We start from the raw sequence: 19,228 nt of genomic DNA, 5'->3' as shown, positions 1-19,228 counted from the left end.
TAACCCTTTTTGTTGCACCACATATATGTAAATACCATTGTGTGGATTTTTTTGAGCCTATGTAAGTTTATGAAAACAAATTGAATTGATGGTTGATTGAAGGGAGGGACACAAATCTGGAGCTCTTAGGGGAAGATTGCATGTGGTGTTCCAAGAGAAGACCCAGAACCACCCACATTTAATATTTTACTCACCACTTTGACCACGAGATGCTTTCACTGACAAATATTGAAGTTCCTGAGTGGGTAGCCTGGGGGGGGGGAGGACAATGCCATCATTGTCCCCTCCTCATGGATCAAGAGAGGATTGAAACAAATAGTAGTGAGAACAAGAACAACAACTAAAAGGAACAAACTATAGACCATGAGAGAGGCAATAGATAGAGAGACAAATCGTGGGGAGAAAATTCTAAAAGGCATGTGGAAAGGACAGTGATTAGTAGTGGAGAAACTTGGAATAAGAATTTGTAGAAAATGAGCTATTGAAAGACTAGTGAAAAATAATGAATTGGACTGGATTTTCCCTGAGTTAGTGATCTGAGATTTGGCGTGTCATTCCATGTGCTATGATGAGAAATCCCTTGACTTTGTGCCCAAGCCTGAATGACCAATAGGAGGTTCATTAGAGGATTGAATTACTTAGTGATTGCTAAAGAAGTTGATAAATAACTTGGGTGGTTTCTGTATGGATGATAAAGAAATTGATAGGGTAAGAAAAGTCACTATGGTGCTTGTTGAAAGAGTCAATGAACCACATGGATAGTGGACTACAAGCCCATGTAGTTCTTTCCATGAAATCACAATTGATAAAACCACCTAAATAGTGGATTCAGTCTTTTGAAACTGATCAATAACCCAACTGGGCTTTGGGTGAATCCCTATGATTGAACTCATAGAGTAAGAGAGTCACTGTGGTGCTTACTTCCAAAGAGAATTTGAGAGACCACCTCGATATTGTACTCCACGTCTTGAGTGTTTGACTAAGACTTAGTGTGAGTTTTTCCTTGAGCAAGTATCCTCTAAGACTTTAGATCCGACTCAGGGGAGGTCAACTGTAAGAAAGATTCTGATGTAGCTAGCCTACGGTTGGGTGGAGAGTTGATGTCCCTCTTTTAGTTGCCAACCATCTCAAATTATTCAGATAAATATAAAGTTATGCATATTTGGATTATAGGCTATGATATCCTTGTTCTATTAATGAATGTTACTATGATCATGCATATTCATGTGTGGATGCTTGAAATTTGTTATTACACATTACTTGTTATCTTATATATTATGGATTCAATGACTAAAAACACCATGGAGATACTGCCCTATTATTGGGATGGGGTCCCTAGGGTCAATTTCATTAAGTTTTGAGTCAATTTTGTATTATCTTTTTGTAGCAAATTTAAAGTCTCCACGAAATATGGAAGTGGAGTGTGAATCTAGTAGGAGTCAAAGGGGATTTAATAGTCGCTTAGTTGGGTAGGTGATAGAGTTGTTTTGAGACCTGCCCATGGTCTACAAACCATGGTATTGTAAAGCAAATGCTATATATAGTTGAGTCATAGCGATTCTAAAAATAGATCGGAACTTGAAGAGTCATTGTAAAGGTAAGGTGTTAAGGCAGGAAAGATTTGTTTCCTATACTTAGGTGAAAGGGGAAGGCCACTTTAGCTGAGTGCGTGGAGACCTTGGCAGGTCTACAAGCTGAGTGCGCGAGGGACCCTATAGTTAAGTGTGCAAGGATAAAGAGTCTGTATATGAATGCTTATACTTAATAAAGACTATTTTGGGTCAAAATTGATGCATCTGTGCTCTTTTATTTACTTCTGCTAAGTTTATATACCTTCACTCTATAATGTGTTTTATATGAATGAATGCTTATTTACTATGCGAATCTGGTAGACCTATAATATTTATGCATAATAATTACAACTAAGTACCTTCGTGAAGATATGGACATCATTTAGTTAAATTTGCAGTAGTTGTCTACTCGGAAGGAATTAGATCTGTGCAAAGGCAGATCTAAGCCACAAGGGTGTTAGGAAACCATCATAGAAGCCTCTAGATGCAGAAACCTGGTTCTAGCATCCCCCAATACTGATTTGGGTTAGACTGCAACCTGCGCTAGGTGGGTTGTTTCCGAAAGGGCCAATAGTTTAAGGTTTTGTTGGTTGGCACAGTTAAAGTTGAACCTAGGTCAGGCCCCATCAAGCCAACAAATGGTTCCGTTGTCGGGACCGGGATCTATCTGAGGAATGTGTGATGTCGAATAAGTGGTTTCCTACTAAGAAGGAAATCAAGAAGTGGATCGATTGGAAGTTGCATGCATTTGCAGCTCAGGAGAATAGAAATATGTTATTATCCAAGGAACAGTGGTTGGAGAGATACCTGTGCACATACAAGATTGAAGCCTTTCTTTATTTCTTCCCCTGCGAATTACATGAGTGGTTGTCTATATTAGTGGATAGTTAGGGTACATGGAGACTTGAAGGCCCTATTGTGTGGACTCCATAGCTGGTAAGGAACTTGGAAGCTTCATAAAATAACATCGCACAGGTTATTGATCATTGGATTGATCGTATCATAGGAGGATTCATCACTTAGCTCGCAATTAATACGACCATCAATTATAGCGAAGCAGAGCATGGGCTCTTCAAAGGACTGCGAGGTAAGTTTTTAAAATCTCTGAAAACTTTGATTAATATGTTGTTGTGTGCAAAATAGGTTATGCCATTACCCTGATGTTTGGGACTATGTGAAGTGGAAAACCCTTTGGAAGGAATAGAGAATCAGGTTCTGAATATAGTCCACTATTGGGATCCTCTTCAAGCAATGACGAAGGGACTATTCTAAATACACTGCGAAGTGCATTGCAGTTGGTAGGTCAGGGTAGATCGAGGATACCTCATCCATCCACTCCACCTTTACCTCCACATTTGTCGCATACACCTACACCTTCACCTCTACCTCCACCTCCGCCTCAACCATTCAACATGGAAAACACAATGAAGATGTTGATCTTTAAAGGGTTAGGGATCGAAGGCCCTGAGAAATTTTGGTTTGTTGCAAATTCTGTGTGGATAGAGCAATATATCACCGATGATAATCTAAAGAAAGCGCAGCTGGTCACAGTGATGGAGGATAGGGCGTTGACTTGGTATATTAAGTTTTATTAAGACAGAAATGGTGTGACGTTGGCAGAGATTCAACAAGTGTTGAACAATAGGTTTAAGAAGCCTAAGTCTCAGGCGCAGTCTGTCACAGAGTTTAAGGAGATACAACAAAGGGTAAATGAATCCTCATGGGATTTCGTTCAAAGGCTAAAATGCATGATCCATAAAGCTAATATGAACATCATGAATGATCAACACAAATATTAGTACATTGATTCGTTATTGCCTCACCTAAGATTACCATTATCGTAGTAGAAGATAGGAACGCAAGCAGAGGCTGTGGAGATCGCGATGAGGTTAGAAGCCTTGCAAGTACAAGATATGAATGTTGGAGTAGAACATAATCAATCGCAGCTGGCAATTCTGAACATGGACTTGCAGAGCTTGAAAACAGGAAAGGAAGCTCAACCAGAGGTGCACGTTGAAGTTTGGTGTATAAAATGAAAGGACAAGGGACATGATAAGGATCATTGCCCTATTTATCAGAATTACCTGATTGGAGGAGATCTTGTGCCTTTGAAGCCTTAAAATATCGTATGACTGAGCATAGGAGTACCATTATGGTGCGCTATCTGCTAGATAGCTGGGAAGCATGCAACTGATAATTATCATCTCTTGCAAAAGTTTGTTTAGACACCACAATAATTGTTTTGTACCTTCTGTAAATTGATTGGACACGATGAGAAAAACTGTCGAAGTTACGAATTGATGATGGAAAGGACCCCTACCTATTGAATGCAGGCAGAAAATGGCCTCAGGATCAGGGTGCAGGTGCAGCGCATGGAGGATTCCAAGGTCATGGAAGAGGAAGAGGAGGAGGGGCTGGTAGAGGTCACAGACAAGTTATTTGTTATAATTGTGGCGAAGTTGGATATTTTGCACACGATTGTCAGAACCCAATGCATCCATCATGCCAATATTGTAGATAGTTTGATCATGTGATAGAAGATTGTCTGGTGTCGATTGACAAGATGCAGGAGAAAAAGACACAACAACCTACGTAGAATGTCTAGATGATGAGGGCGAAACCTCATGAAGAGGATCATAGCATCAACATCATAACGCGCAGTGGTATGGCCACAAGAGAAGATAAGGGAAAGCAGCCAGAAACTAAAGGATGGGTGTGTAAGGCCACTGAAAAGGAAGTCGAATTTGACCTCAACCAAGCTAAAGAAATCCGCTAGGAACAGTGAAGTGCAAGATGTGGATCCTTTGTTGTTAGCCACTTTTCTCAAAACTTGTATGAAGTTGTTGAAGGATCAAAAGGTGCTAGAAGGACTCCAGGAGATGATTGAAAATTGTACGGGAAAAGTTAAGATTCCTTCAGAAAAACATGTTATGAGGAAACTAGGTAAACACAAGAAGCAGACCAGGCACGAGATGAGGTTAACCGTGTAGATTGGGGAGTATGAAATGGACCAAGTCATCCTAGATTTGGATTCTAAGGCAAATGTACTACCTAAGCAAACATGGGAAAGGATGGGAAGATCTATGCTACAATGATCTCCTACACAGCTATGCATGGCCAATCTGTAGAAGATCATTCCTATGGGGTGCCTGTACAGGGTAACAATGGACATTGAAGGAGTGAGTGTGTTGGATGACTTTGAGGTAATTGAAATAGTGGATGAAAATAATCCTTACCCTGTGCTACTAGGAATTGATTGGGCCTTTGACATAGGTGTGGTGATTAATATGAAGAAGCGAAGGATGACATTTGAGAAGAAGGCGTTGAGAGTTATTGTGCCAGTGGACCTTGCTGAAGGAGTGCACTACACTGAACTGGTTTGCGGTTATGTGGAGGATGATGATATAGATTAGATATACAAGATAATTGCGTGCAATGAAGATTGGATCAATCCCTTTGCAGATGGGCAGATCACATGGGATAGAGAAAACTCTTGTGTCTCAGACTTAGATGAAGAGCTCAAACACTGGCAAAATGAGTTGCATGAAGTCTCTATGCTACATTGCAATATGATGAAAAAATCGTTGTGTTGCATATCTACGGAGGTAATAAATATCCCGCATTATGATGGTTTGAATGATGTTAATATCTTTTGGCTGAGGTTGAAAGGGAGGTGCCCGAGGAACACTGATTTGAGGCACTTGAATTGGCACTGCGTGCTACACCTACCCATTGGTGGGGTATGCATAAGGAAAGCTTCGCTGACTGGAGGGAATACAAGCGAATGATGAAGTTGAGGTTTGGATACACTAATACCTGGATGACTGAGTAATATAGTAGAAATAATGATCCACGCGAACATTTTACGTGGTGGATTAAAGCTTGGATAGAAGAGCCACAACCAGAATGGGTACATATCTTCTGTCATACCCTTGATACTCTCCCAATGAACTGGTATTTGGAAAAATAGCTACGCCATGGGACGACCAAATAGGACATCTTGAGTCAAATATTCTTATTAAATTTTAGCTTTGAGGACGGATTCGGGTGAGTTGATGAAGCACTCCAAGAAATTAAGGTAGCTATCTTTAGAACACCTGAAGAGCCAGTAGAATGGGTTCAACCAGACTAGAATACCCAGTTGTGCCATGCACTGGAATGCTACAATGTGACTGCAGAAGAAGAAGAAGATGATTCGCATTAAATCAATATTCCAAAGACCGAGGAACAACACGAGATTGAAGGACCTAAAGTAGAGAACCTTGATATATCAAAACCTTTGAAGAACAGGCAAGAAAACATTGGATTCGACGTGCAACCTAAGTTTGCAAAGATAGGAGATTATTGGGATGAAGATATATTTAATAAATTTGTGGAGTTGTTGCTCGAATACCAGGATTTGTTTCCTACCAAGTTCTCGGACTTGAAGGGAATAGTAGGGGATATAGGAGTAATAAAGATCAATTCAAAGCCCGATGTGAAGCCCATGAAATAGATACCTTACCGAATGAATCCCAAGTATAAGGAAAAGGTGCACAAAGAGCTAGAAAAAATGTTGGAAGCACAAAATATTGAGCCAATAGAAGAATCTAATTGGGTGAACCCTATGGTAGTTCAAGAGAAGAAGAAGCAAGGTGAAATCAGAAGATGCGTATACCTGAGGAAGCTCAATGATCCATGCGTTCATGACCCATTTTGAGCACCATTTATAGACAAATTTTTGGAGAATGTTGAAGGGCAGGAAGCTTATTCGTTCACTGGTAGGTTCTCAGGGTACCATCAGATTAAGATCACGCCAGAGGATTTCAGCATGATGAACTTCCTGATGGAGTGGGGATGCTTCCAATACACAGTGATTCCATTCGTATTGAAGAATGCACCTGCGATATTTTCAATAGTTGTAATTGCAACATTCAAAGAATTCATCCATAAATTCTTAGAAGTGTATTTTGATGACTAGACTGTGTTTGGGTTGGTAAAATGCCATGTTGCAAGTCTGCACCTCATGTTGGATACTTGTCGCAGATACCAAATTGCTCTAAATTTGAAGAAGTGTATCTTTTGCATGCCTTATGGGATACTGTTAGGTCATGTGGTCTGCAAGCAGGGATTAATGGTAGATCTTGCGAAGATAGCAGTGATTGTCAATTTAGAAGCTTTGAAGAATGTAAAGCAGCTACACGCAATGTTTGGACACACTGGTTACTATAGCAAGTTCATCAAATCTTATTCATAGATCACCGAGCCGACGGAGAAATTACTTAAGAAGGACGCGACCTTCTGTTGGGATGAAGAGTGTCAGTGCAGTCTGAATGTGTTAAACAAAAAGATGGTGATTGTGCCTATTTTTGTGTTTCCCTACTAGAAGAAACACCTTCATGTGCATGTGGATGCCTCTTGTATTGCGTTGGGTGCAGTATTGACCCAACCAGGCGAAGGTGAGATAGATCACCCTATAGCCTTCGCGAGTAGGAAATTGTCAAAGATTGAGAAGGACTATTCAACTACTGAGCGTGAAGGATTTGTGATGGTTTACGCACTACAAAAGTTTTGACATTATTTTTTGGGCGCACATTTTAAAATGTATACAAATCGCTCCACTCTCATGTACCTGGTCAACAAGCCTGTGTTGGGGAGGAAGATCTATAGATGGTTATTGTTGTTTCAATAATATGATTTTGAAGTGATTGTAAAGCCTGGACGATTAAATGCGGGACCAGATCATTTACCCCGAATTGAGAGAAGCAAAGAACCAACTAGTTTGGAAGAAGGGTTGCCAGATGCACAAATTTTTGTTGTACAGGTCGCATATGATCACCTTGCTGATATAATTCAGTTTATAACTACTGGAACAACCCCGGAAGGATACTCTACACCACAAAAAAAGGATTTGGTAGTCCGCACAACTTACTTTTCTGTGATTGCTGGACACTTATATAAGATGGGTATTGATGAAATACTGTGCTGATACATTCTGGAGTTTGAACGATCTAGTATCCTCGCCAAAGCACATGGAGGAGTGGTGGGAGGACATTATGTAGGTAGAGCGACCGCACAGAAGATTTTGCGTGCAAGATTATGGTGGCCAACGCTACATAAGGATTCTAAGGCATGTGATGCATGTCAGAAGACGGGAAAGTCATCATGAAGGGATGAATTTCCCTTGAATCCTCATATTTCACTACAGGTGTTTGACAAATGGGTTATCGAATTTGTGGGTCCAATACAACCACTAGCAAAAAAGACAGGCACACGGTACATTATTACTGCGATGGAGTATTTGACATGATGGGCATAAGCACAACCGATGAAGGACTATAGAACTTCTACAGCCGTGTCCTATTTTAGTATTTCTTGACAAGGTTTGGGTGTCCTAACATACTGATGAGTGACAGGGGTATGCACTTTTTGAATGAAACTATTGCCGCAATGCTCGAAGAATTTCAGGTTTATCATCAAAAGAGTATGCCCTATCATCCTTAGGAAAATGGTACAGTTGAAGCATTCAATAAAATATTGGAGAACACATTGATAAAGGTCTGCAACGCATAGAGAAATGACTGGGATGTGCACATACCAATGGTCCTATGGGCATATAGGACGACGTGTAAGAAGTTGACTAGACAAACCCCGTTCAGACTGGTCTATGGGATAGAGGTTGTGATGCCTATGGAGTATATTGTGCTGAGCTTGCGAATTGCAACATTAACTGATATGGTGGACCGTGAAACTATGGAGGAATGCCTCGCACAGTTGATGGAATTAGAAGAAGACCGATTTCTAGCAAGATTTCACTAGCAGGTGCAGAAGGAGCGTGAGAAGGCTTGGCATGATCGACATATTAAGTTGCGCACCTTCAAGGTAAATTATTTAGTGCTACTATATGATAGCAAGTTCACGAAGTTCCCTAGGAAGTTTCAAATGCACTGGTTGGGGCCTTATGTAGTCAAGGAAATTACAGATGGTGGCGCAGTTTAGCTCGCGAAGCTGAATGGGGAAATATTTTCGAGAAGAGTCAATGGGAGTCGACTAAAGTTATATCAAGGGGATCCTACCACTGCATAATGACTACATGATAGCATGAAAATCTTAGTACTCCAGGCAACTGTGAGGGAGTATGGAACTATAAACTACAATGCCCGAAGACTCAGAAAATGAAGTAATGGCGCTGAATGAGGGGAGCCAAAAGTGTGCCAGGAGGAGTTGTGCCAAGAGGGTTGTGCAATGGAGGATGGTGTGGTGCAAATAAGTCTAAAAATGGTCATTATATTTCTATAGCTGATTGGATGTCAAAAATCCTTTTAGGAGGAGCAAGTAGGCTGCATTTATGGTGCAAATATTTGGCAATATGCCGCCAAAGATGCATTTATGAGCATAAATTGAAGGGAATGATTAGATTTGAATTTGAAATTCCCTATAAATTCGGCATGTTGGCCTACAGTCGAACACTTTGCTTTCAGAAAATTTGCTTCCCTCCTTGTATGTCTAAGAATGATTTTGAGGAACTTCTATCACAACCGGAGTTCACAAACTTGCCTGAGTGGAGCCGTAAGCTCTTCCTTGAGAACATGAATGATCTCATAGAATTCGTTGTCTCTGAAGCCGCTGTCTCTGAAACCATAGCCCCTAAAATTGTGTCGGCAATGGAAGCTACACCATCTGTGCCTATGGCGCCGAGGTCACCTAGGCCTAAACTAACCCCTGCTAAGGAGAAACAAAAGAAACCACATGATGTAACAGTGAGGTAGTCATTGAGGAACAACCCTATGGAGGTTAGGCAGAAAGGGAAGATGGGCAAGTCAAAAAATCCATATGAACCCTTGGATTTTGATGCAAAGGAGCTTAGCAACGAGGTTTAAGAGTTGGATGCTGAGGAGGGTGAGCCTATCACTAGGCTCCAAAAATATACCCCCCCCCCCCGCGAGAGGGAAAAGCGAATGTCCCGAAAGACCTCAATTCTGGCAAGTTTATGGTTTCTACACCACTATTACTGGAGAAAATTTCATTTGAAGGCGCGTTGTTAGGGTGCATTCCCACACTCAAAATAGAGGATTGGATCTAGCTGACCATGAGAAATTTCCACACTTGGTGACAAACAAATATTTGGCGAAGATATACTATGAGGAGACTGGAGTCACGCGATTGGAGACTGTGAAATGGGTCGCAGGGGTTGAAAAATTGGGTTGTTGAATATGTTGTGGGTACCAGACTTTAGCCAAAACACTATCAACACGGTGTGCATACACCAATTGCTTACAATGGTTCATGACAACTGTCTCTGGCTAGAAGAGCCCATCCCCATCACAGATATGTTAATCTGTGTTCACCTATTTTCCTTACCAAGGGGTGGATCTTGGCGAGGAGTTTGGATGCAAGAGTAAAGAGAAATAAATCATGGACAAAATGAAGCATGAGTATGGCTTAGTGAAGAAGTCGCATGGATACTTTATCCATTCCATCACCGACAAGGAGGTGCAGTTTGTTGCCCAAATATTGATTTGCTAGATTCTGAGAAAGTGTCGTGCGAATGAGGTGTCGACGCTAGTCATTTCCTTGGTTGCACAATGTGCGAAGGGGTGCAATACCACTGGGCACAGTGCCTCTGCAAAGAGTTCCTGTTGAATTGTCACAAAGCACAGGACGATGACAAGGCATTCCATTATGCCTGATTGCTATTATTGATTGCCCTCGTCACGTGGAGGATCCCAGAGGATAGCCAATTCCCTCCACATGACGATGATTTACCAGTGGCCGCAAAGTTCACTTCGCTATAGGCAACGAAGGACCCAGAGAGGGTCATGGAGAATAAAGTGTTCTGGGTGATGGTCAAGATGGACCTTTGCACCATGATCAACGAGAGGCCAAGGTTGTCACCAACATTTTTTTGGCAATTGGAGACCTACACAGAGTTTAAAGTGGATTTTCATAACGTATCTATCCATGCAAGGCATGATCCTAAGAAAGTATGGTACAAGTCTCCATACCTATTCACTGGCACAGATGTACAAGAAGTCGTGGGAAAGTGGCTAAGCGACTGGTGACAGCCATCAGATCTTGGCGTAGGAACCATCACGACCGAGGAAAGTTCCTCTGTGCAGACCGCAACAGTGCAGAAGAAAAATGAAGTTGCAAGTTGTCACTCGAGAGAAAGCAGTGCAAAAAAAGAAAAGAAGCTGAGTAGGGCGCAACTCAAGAAAAAGAAGCACAAGAAAAGAAGGAAGTTGTTTCTAAGGTAGTTGCTGACAAGGAGCACGCTGCAAAGGAGGGCACATAGGAAGTTGAGGAGTCTTCTTCTCAACATACTGTGGACAAGGAAGGCTCTGAGGAGGAAGGAGGTGGTGGCGAGGATTAGAGCACTCCCTTTAAATTGCAGAAGCTGACTAAGGAGACGATTTCTAGACCCAGGAAAAAGTAGAAGTTGGACAAGCATGCACATGTGGATCAAATGGTCCTCACTGAGGGAGACTTGTATGAGATCGGAGACAAGGTCCACGACACAACGATGGAGTTGTGGACACAATTCGAGCAGTAGTACATGAAAATGTTGGGGAGCGTGCATAAGGATATGCGTGAGTTGTAGACTCAAACAGGTCGACTTCAAGTGAGCGTGGGATAGGCGAGTGGGATTCAAGCAAGCTTGCAGCAAGAGAGCACGTCGGTGCTAGACACAGATAGAACTCTGGACCTCAGAGTTATTCCTTTACCAGACGGTTCACTGTGCACAGAAGGAGATGAATCAAATGCTCATCTCGGACAGATAAAATATGTGGGTGTCAACTTAGCTGCGTTGCCTATTCAGACCCTCCATGCACTTCATCAAGGGGTATTAGACGAGCTCATGATCAGGGAGCACACGCACTATCAGTTATCAACGAAGTCAAGATGAATAATTAGAAGATTTTTGTAGAAAAGGCTCAGGCGCTGAAACGAAGAATTGGCAGCGCGAAGACAGAGCTTGGAGGCAACAATTACGTGGGCATGTCAGACACTGCTAGAACTTCACACTCCAGATGATGCTGCAGCAGCAGCGAAAATTCGGAAGTTGGTTGATGGAGTTAGAGAATCAAAGGATGAGGTCAGTCGAGTAACATCTGAGTTCCAAATGAAGATATTAGAACTTGAGTTGAAATTGCAGCCAACAACTCCGCTAGAAGTTAGGGAACAACATAGAGCAACTATCAAAGATAGTATGTCCACTTTGGATGCAGCTGTCACAGGTTGCACACTGATCTTCAATGGAACTATGGAGGAATCTGTGGGAGGACCCAAACCTGTAGATATTTAGCACAAATATTAGGGAGCTGCAATGAAAGTTTGATGAACTCAGGGTGACTACACACACTTTGGTGCCAATCTAGCGCTTCGCTCGCCTAACAGAAGGAAAACAACTTCAAACACAAATTGAGGAGATGCAAAGGAAAGAGGTTGTATTAAAGGCTGGCATACAACCATGGATAGAGGAAGCAAGTCATCTTACTCTGTTAGTCCAGGAAAAATTGAAGATACTACAGTAGACTCAAAGGACAATGCACCTCGCAATGGAGGGGCCGAATATAGAAAATCTGGTAGAGGAAGTGCAACAGGACATGGTGCAAGGTTTTGCTGACATAGCTGTGTTGAAGATGGAGTTCAATGACCTTTGCAACAAGATAGAGGCGCCAATTGAGTGACTCGAGGGCGAGTCACCCAATTTGTGTTGGGGTCCTGTTGGGATGGGGTCCCTAGGGTCAATTTTGTTAAGTTTTGAGTCAATTTTGTATTATCTTTTGTAGCGAATGTAAATTCTCCATGAAATGTGGAAGCAGAGCGCGAAGCTAGTAGGAGTCAAAGGAGCTTTAGTCCCTTAGTTGGGTAGGTGATGTCCACAGACCACGGTATTGTAAAGAAAATGCTATATATAGTTAAGTCATAGCGAGTCTAAAAATAGATCCGAACTTGAAGAATCATTGTAAGGGTAAGGTGTTAAGGTAGGAAAGATATGTTTCTTGTACTTAGGCGAAAGGGGAAGGCTCCTCTAGCTAAGTGTGCAGAGACCTTGGAAAGTCCTCAAGCTGAGTGCGCAGACCCCTGTAGCTTAGTCCACATGGATAAAGAGTCTGTATCTGAATGCTTATACTTAATAAAGATTGTTTTGGGCCGAAAATGATGCATTTGTGCTCTTTTATTTACTTCTGCTAATTTTATATACATTGGCCCTGTAATGCTTTTTTATATGAATGAATGCTTATTTGTTGCACGAACTTGGTAGATCTATAATCTTTATGCATAATAATTACAACTAAGTACCTTCGTGAAGATTTGGATGTCATTTAGTTAAATTTGTTGTAGTTGTCTACTCGTAAGGGATTAGATTTGCACAAAGGTAGATCTAAGTTGCAAGGGTATAAGGAAACCATCACACAGGCCTCTAGATGCAGAAACTTGGTTCTAGCATCCCCCAATATTGCTTAAGGTGAGACTGCAACCTACGCTACGTGGGTTGTTGCCAAAAGGGCCAACAATTTAGGGTTTTGTTGGTTGGTGTAGTTAAAGTTGAACCTGGGTCAGGACCCATCAAGCCAACACGTATTCATGATTTATATGTTATTTGTATGATTGGAGTTGAGTGTCTACATGGTAGTAGCTGTAGATTCATGTCTTGTGAAAGTTGTTGTAAACTTTAGATCCCTGCAATTTTCCTCGTTGTTGTTGCGCATATTATAACCCAATTATTTACCTAGAATTCATCATAATAGGAAATTCTTGACAAACTCCTTAAGAGTTGAGTTGGAGACTTGTTTCACCTATTGGAGGCTAATGATTAGGCCTAGGTAATTGGCTATAGAAAATTTGGCACTCGGGTTTATGTCCCCATGCCTTAAGAATTTCTCAAATTTCCATACTCCTTTGTTTCTTCACATGCTGGAGTAATCAGATGATCTGGGGTCCGGTGGTGACAAGGGCCACCATGGTCACGTGGGGGTCAAATCCCCCTTCTTCTTATGTCTTCCACATCCGGTGATTTGAGGATCTAGTGGTGGACAACGATTGGCATCTACGCATGGTTGGATGTCCATAGGCCAAATTTCCTTGTTTAATCGTCATTGCATCCAGGATCCAGGTTCTGGTAGGGCAAAAACAATATTGTTGTGTGGGACCTGCACCAGATGCCCCTCATGAGCTTAAGGATTTCTATTTGGTGAGGGGTAATGAAGAATTGAATGACCACATGTAACATAAAAACTATACATAAAAATACAACAAGGGGGGTATTTAGTGGGTCCCATGCCTGAGTTGGAAAGGTGGTGTCATGATGCCTTAATAAGGACCACATGGATGCCATGTGGAAGTACAATGCTAACATGGCCTTATATGACTAATCAAACTTCTAAAGGGCATAACTTTCAATCCTTGAGTCAGATTGAGATAAAAATTATATCGCTGAAAATCTCTTGACGAGTTGAACACAATGTTGACATTTTTTTTTATAGATTTGAAGACATAGAAAAGTGAGGACTTTGTAACTCCATATTCATTACAGACCTTGGAGGTCAGGTTCAAGTAAAGAAGTAACACCTTCCACAACCCAGACAAGATAAAGGGTGGGAAGGAGACTTATAAGACCCACATAAGGATTGTAATGGTAGCAGTCGAAATCAACCCTATGTCATCCAAAAACAAACCCAACCTAGTTATCAATTCCTCTGGTATAATAATAATTTACATCTCTCTTAAATTTTATTATAAAAATTGAAAATAATAATATTTCATCAATTTCATTTCTAAAAACCATTTTAATTATTAAATATTTGATTGTTTTAAAAAGTATATGAAATTTTATTCTATATTAACGTTAACTACCTAATACCCAGTTCCTCCATATTGAGAAGGTAATAGATTGAAAATTACTTCCGCTGAACATCCCATCCCCCTCTTCACCTGTTCCCTTTCGCTCGTACTCCCCTCCTTTCAGCTCCTCATCTCCGCCTATCACTAGCGCTCCCCCACCCTCCCATGCTCTTATCCCTCGGATGGTCGATGCCCCTCCCCCTTCCCCTCCTCACTCCAGTCCCTATGACTGTTACATCCTGGAGGAGCTCCCAACAAATTCTTTCAACGTTTAAGCCAAAGGCAATGCTCAGGTTCAGTGTGGCTCCAGCATGGCGACCATGCAGTTCAAATGCGACAAATTTTAACACTACGGTTTCAAGACGATTCTTAGGTTGGTACTCTCAATTCGGCCTGGCTCAATGGAAATCTCACAACTGTGTTCATTTTGGTTTGGTTGGTGAATATGCGGCGCAGAGCCTCGCTGATGTTTTTTGGCACCTCACCAGTTTTGGTCAATTAATGCAAATCACTGAAATGCTAGATCTTATGCTCATTCTTTTTTATCATTTCAGTTTGAATGTAAGACTTCTGAGCTCTGGTTTCTCCTTATTAAGGCAAAGCCTTTCATTTCTCATCTCTGGTTTCCTCACACAAACCCAGAAAATGCACTCATAGATGTAAACTATGTACATTTTTACTTTATACTAGAATGTAAATATGTTATTAATAAAAAGAAAAAAACAAATTCTCTTATTTTGCACTTCTATAAATTTAAAGCGAAATTAATTTAAATTGCAATTTACAAGGATTAAAATCCCAATTTTATATCCTAGGGAGAAATTTTTAATGGAGTGAGGCGGGGTACCCGTTTTAATGATCTTTATCCCACCGTCCACCTAGTTCAATCTCCGTGAGGCACTTACTACGTATGTTGGATGGTAAATAATTCAGCAACACATTTAAGAACAGAGAAAACTTCTTGTTTACTTTGGTATGTTAATAATTGAGGGAGATAGTTTTCAAACATTGCTCCTTTTGATTTTATTGATAGTTTTCAAACTTTGCTTTAATAAAAGTATTTGTTGTTAAAAATATACATCTTGACTTTTTGATGGTTTCCCTTTCAATCATTTGCTTTAATAATACTCGAATTAATTTTTTATTTTTATTTTTAATTAAAATAATTATCATCCAAATTAAGGTTTTTAAATTTATTTGGTATTTTTTATATTAGAGTGGTTGAATATAATAATAATTTAATTATATAATTTAGGGTTAAAAATGAGGATATTAATTTAAATGTAGTTATAAATACTTGATATATAATGTTATGGGTATTTACTTAGACTATTTTTAATTTTTGTATTTTTTAGTAAATTAGGGGTAATATTTTTTATAACGTCTATGAACAAGTATTTAAGGGTGGTCTTTCTTTGAGGAAATATTCTACTTTTGGGTGAAGAATTATAATCATATCTGTGCTCTCCCTATCTTTGTGGTTTGGGGTCTATGGCTACATTGGAGTAAGGTCATCTTAAGAAATAACAATATATGTACCCTTTCTCATTCTTCGAAAATCATCTCCCTCTACAGAGAATATCTTCCTTTGCATTCCGGAAAAGCTTAGAGAAGAATTCAGTTCCCTGTTATCCATTTGACCTTCCTATTGGATTTTTTGATGGAGCTGCTCAAGGGAATGCTTTTGGAGGAGAAGGACTCATCAAGTTACTAGATAACATATATGTCTTCTTCAAAATCAACCTTGGATCTGTGACTAATACAACAAAGAAAAGATAATAGCTGTGTGGGTGCTCATGACTCTAGCTAGGTTGAAAAACATCAAAAGCATTCTAATACTCAGTGACTCCAAATGCATCATTGATTGGTTCATAGGTGTCGCCCAACTAGAAGTTTTAAATCTAGCAGCTTGGAAACACAGAATAGGAGAAGCAAAAAGAACTTCCATGAGATAGCATTCCAACATATCTAAAGAGAATTCAATACAACAACTCACAAACTTTCAAAATGTACTTTATCTTTGGAACCTGACTTCATTCTTTATGAGGATTATATTGGATGCCAAGTTCAAGGTATATACTCTATTCCCATTGACCATTTGAATTAACTCTCAACTCTTTCCTAGCCCACAGGCAATTATATCTTTCATCTATACAATACAAAGTGCTTGTATACATTCAACATCACATTTTTCAGCTTATGTTCCAAATTTCAAACTCCAATTTATTTTAGGTTTTAGGTCATGTTCTTCATTTTTCAAAATCTTTTTAAAAAATGGCTCATCAAGCTGCAACATTTCAACATTATGTATCTCACTGTAATCTCATCTTTCAGGGGTGCACAAGAATTATAGACAAACAATATCCAGTGAAAAGGAATATGTTTTGTAGTCTTTTTGATACCTACATGTAGATGGAGTATGAGCAATTTTTTATACTCAACCTATCATATTACCAGTATAGAGCTGAAGAAATAGGCATAACAAAAAAATTGTACTTTTTTTTATTATCTCGAATAACAAAAAGATAATTTTCATGTGTGAAAAAAAGGTCTAAGGGCAAGTATATTATAAAGAACATAGATAAAGGAATCAAATATAATGAATTGAATAGTCTTTCTTCAAATAAAATTAGGTATAGTACCATGACAGCCTCACTAAGGAAGTAGGTCGTTTCCGCTTCTTACTGAAGGAAAATTGTCTACTACCTTCTTAGCAAAAAATAGTAGATGTGAGCATTACACCCTATTTGACTTCCAACCACAAGAATATCATCCATCATGAAAGTTGTTCTAATGACCATTGTAAGATTCAAAACATTACTCCAATACCTTAATAGCAGTTGGTGCAAAGAACATTATATAGACTATGTTTCAAAAACGTTGTGCAAACAATTCAATGCTACATACACACTATCATGTGTGCACACTTTTACATCTCTTATCCATGATATGATCATTAAGGAAGACCAATTGACACACCTACAACCAAGAATATAGACAATAACTCTATCGACAATTTGGGATCAAAATAATTGCAACTGCTAAAAAGTCATTATTGTAATTTATCTACTTTTATACATACTTTACATGAAAACAAATATAATATAAAACACAAAATAATAAATCATTTCTAACTCGTACATTTTATTACAAAATATTATACAAAGAAAATTTACATTATTACATTGTGATGCAGGAAAGTGTTCCCTCTGCGGACAGAGGCAACCCCTCTAGCCCTAGAGTGGGTCTAGTCACAAACAAGGACAGATCAACAATGGCTTTCCTTAAACAGTCAAAGTTGGAGGCCTACCTCAACCGGTGGTCGATGGAGTTCCGTTGTGCTGCTTCAGGTTCCACTTCCTTCTCCTAATGAGTGATCAACCTGAAACAATGCAAAGGAAATTCAACAAAGCACGTAACCGAAGAACAAAAATGATCTATTTACTCACAAAGTCAAGAAGTCATGAGCTATCAAGTACATTACATACAAGACATAGGAAAACATCATTGATTGTATTAGTAATGAAATAAGAGCAAGCTTACAACCAAAGTCTTGACGTTGCAAGCCTTCTCAGAGGGATCCAACCAGCATGTCCTTCAAGCATTCACTCTTTGAAGATGGATCTCCCAACAATACAAAGTTCTTTCTCACTCATAAGTTTTACACAAAGCTATGGGCACTTCACAACCTTCCACAAGCTATCAACACTCTCACACTTATCACACCACACCAGCTATCTATCAAAAGCACTAACAGCGCTGCTCAATCCAAGAATTCTCCAACTAGCTAATCATAGCAAAGGTGAGTATTTAAATAGGAGAAGGAGTCTCCATGAAAGGTGGAAGAGAGAGCTTATCACTAAGGAAGGTAGCGCAATTGACAGACCTGCCACACCAGGGAAGGAAGGGCAACACAAACTAGGCCAACAACCAGGTCTGGAGTCATCCAGAAGGTCGACTGTTGGAACAAATTCGCCCAATCTAGATCATCGCGGGTACATCAAATAGCTTCAGCGCTGACATCGCTAATGAGCAGTGTAGCGAGTCAGATCATCACCAAAGATCACAAGTAACCTCGTGATGGGGTATGAAATCGGACCATCGCGGGAATCAGATGTACTTCCGCGCTGATAGTGCGACTGGATTGTTTATGAGCGCCCATCAGCGCATATATTAAGCCCATAGTCACGATGAGGCAGATAACTTAGGAAAAGTGGGTCAATTGGCAGCATAAGAGAGCATTTTTTCAGTATAAGCATGTTTGACTTGGACACATGACACAATAGATGGTCTGGGAGCGAAAGCAGTGACAAATTACTGTGTAACAGATGCCCCCTAAAGCATGAAGCTCGAGAGAGTGGGAGGGGTGAAATTCTTTACAAAACTCACTGAGCTGGAACACCATCTGGAATAACCTGCACACAATGTTATAGACATTTTTGTGCCTTACAGCATGAAGCATGAAATGCCAATAATCTAAGGGATCCAAAGTCCCTAAGCATGTTGTTCCTACCCCTAGAGGAACAAGGTCAGCAAACCACAGCACTAAAAATCAGTTCTCCACCTGAAAACACTCAAAAACAAGCTATTTCTGGATCATGTCAGCTGCTCCACTGAGCATCTGCGCTGAATGTCAACTGCTCCACTCTGTACCTGCGCTGAATGTCAAAAGCAATGAAGGCTACCTGCGCTGGGCGAGATTGGCCAAGTGGCACAGTCATTCTGCAAGGTGTCAAATGCCCAGGAAGCTTCCAAAATGACACTTGGATCAGGGAATTCGCCTTGTGATGAGTAAGAGGATCTAGATCTCCAAGTGGAAGCAAGAAACT

The sequence above is a fragment of the Pinus tabuliformis genome, chromosome 4_2, assembly GCF_031772625.1.
Source record: "Pinus tabuliformis cultivar Carrire ecotype Pingquan chromosome 4_2, CPIR1, whole genome shotgun sequence".
Classification (NCBI taxonomy): domain Eukaryota; kingdom Viridiplantae; phylum Streptophyta; class Pinopsida; order Pinales; family Pinaceae; genus Pinus; species Pinus tabuliformis.
Note: the sequence above shows the minus strand (reverse complement) of the source record.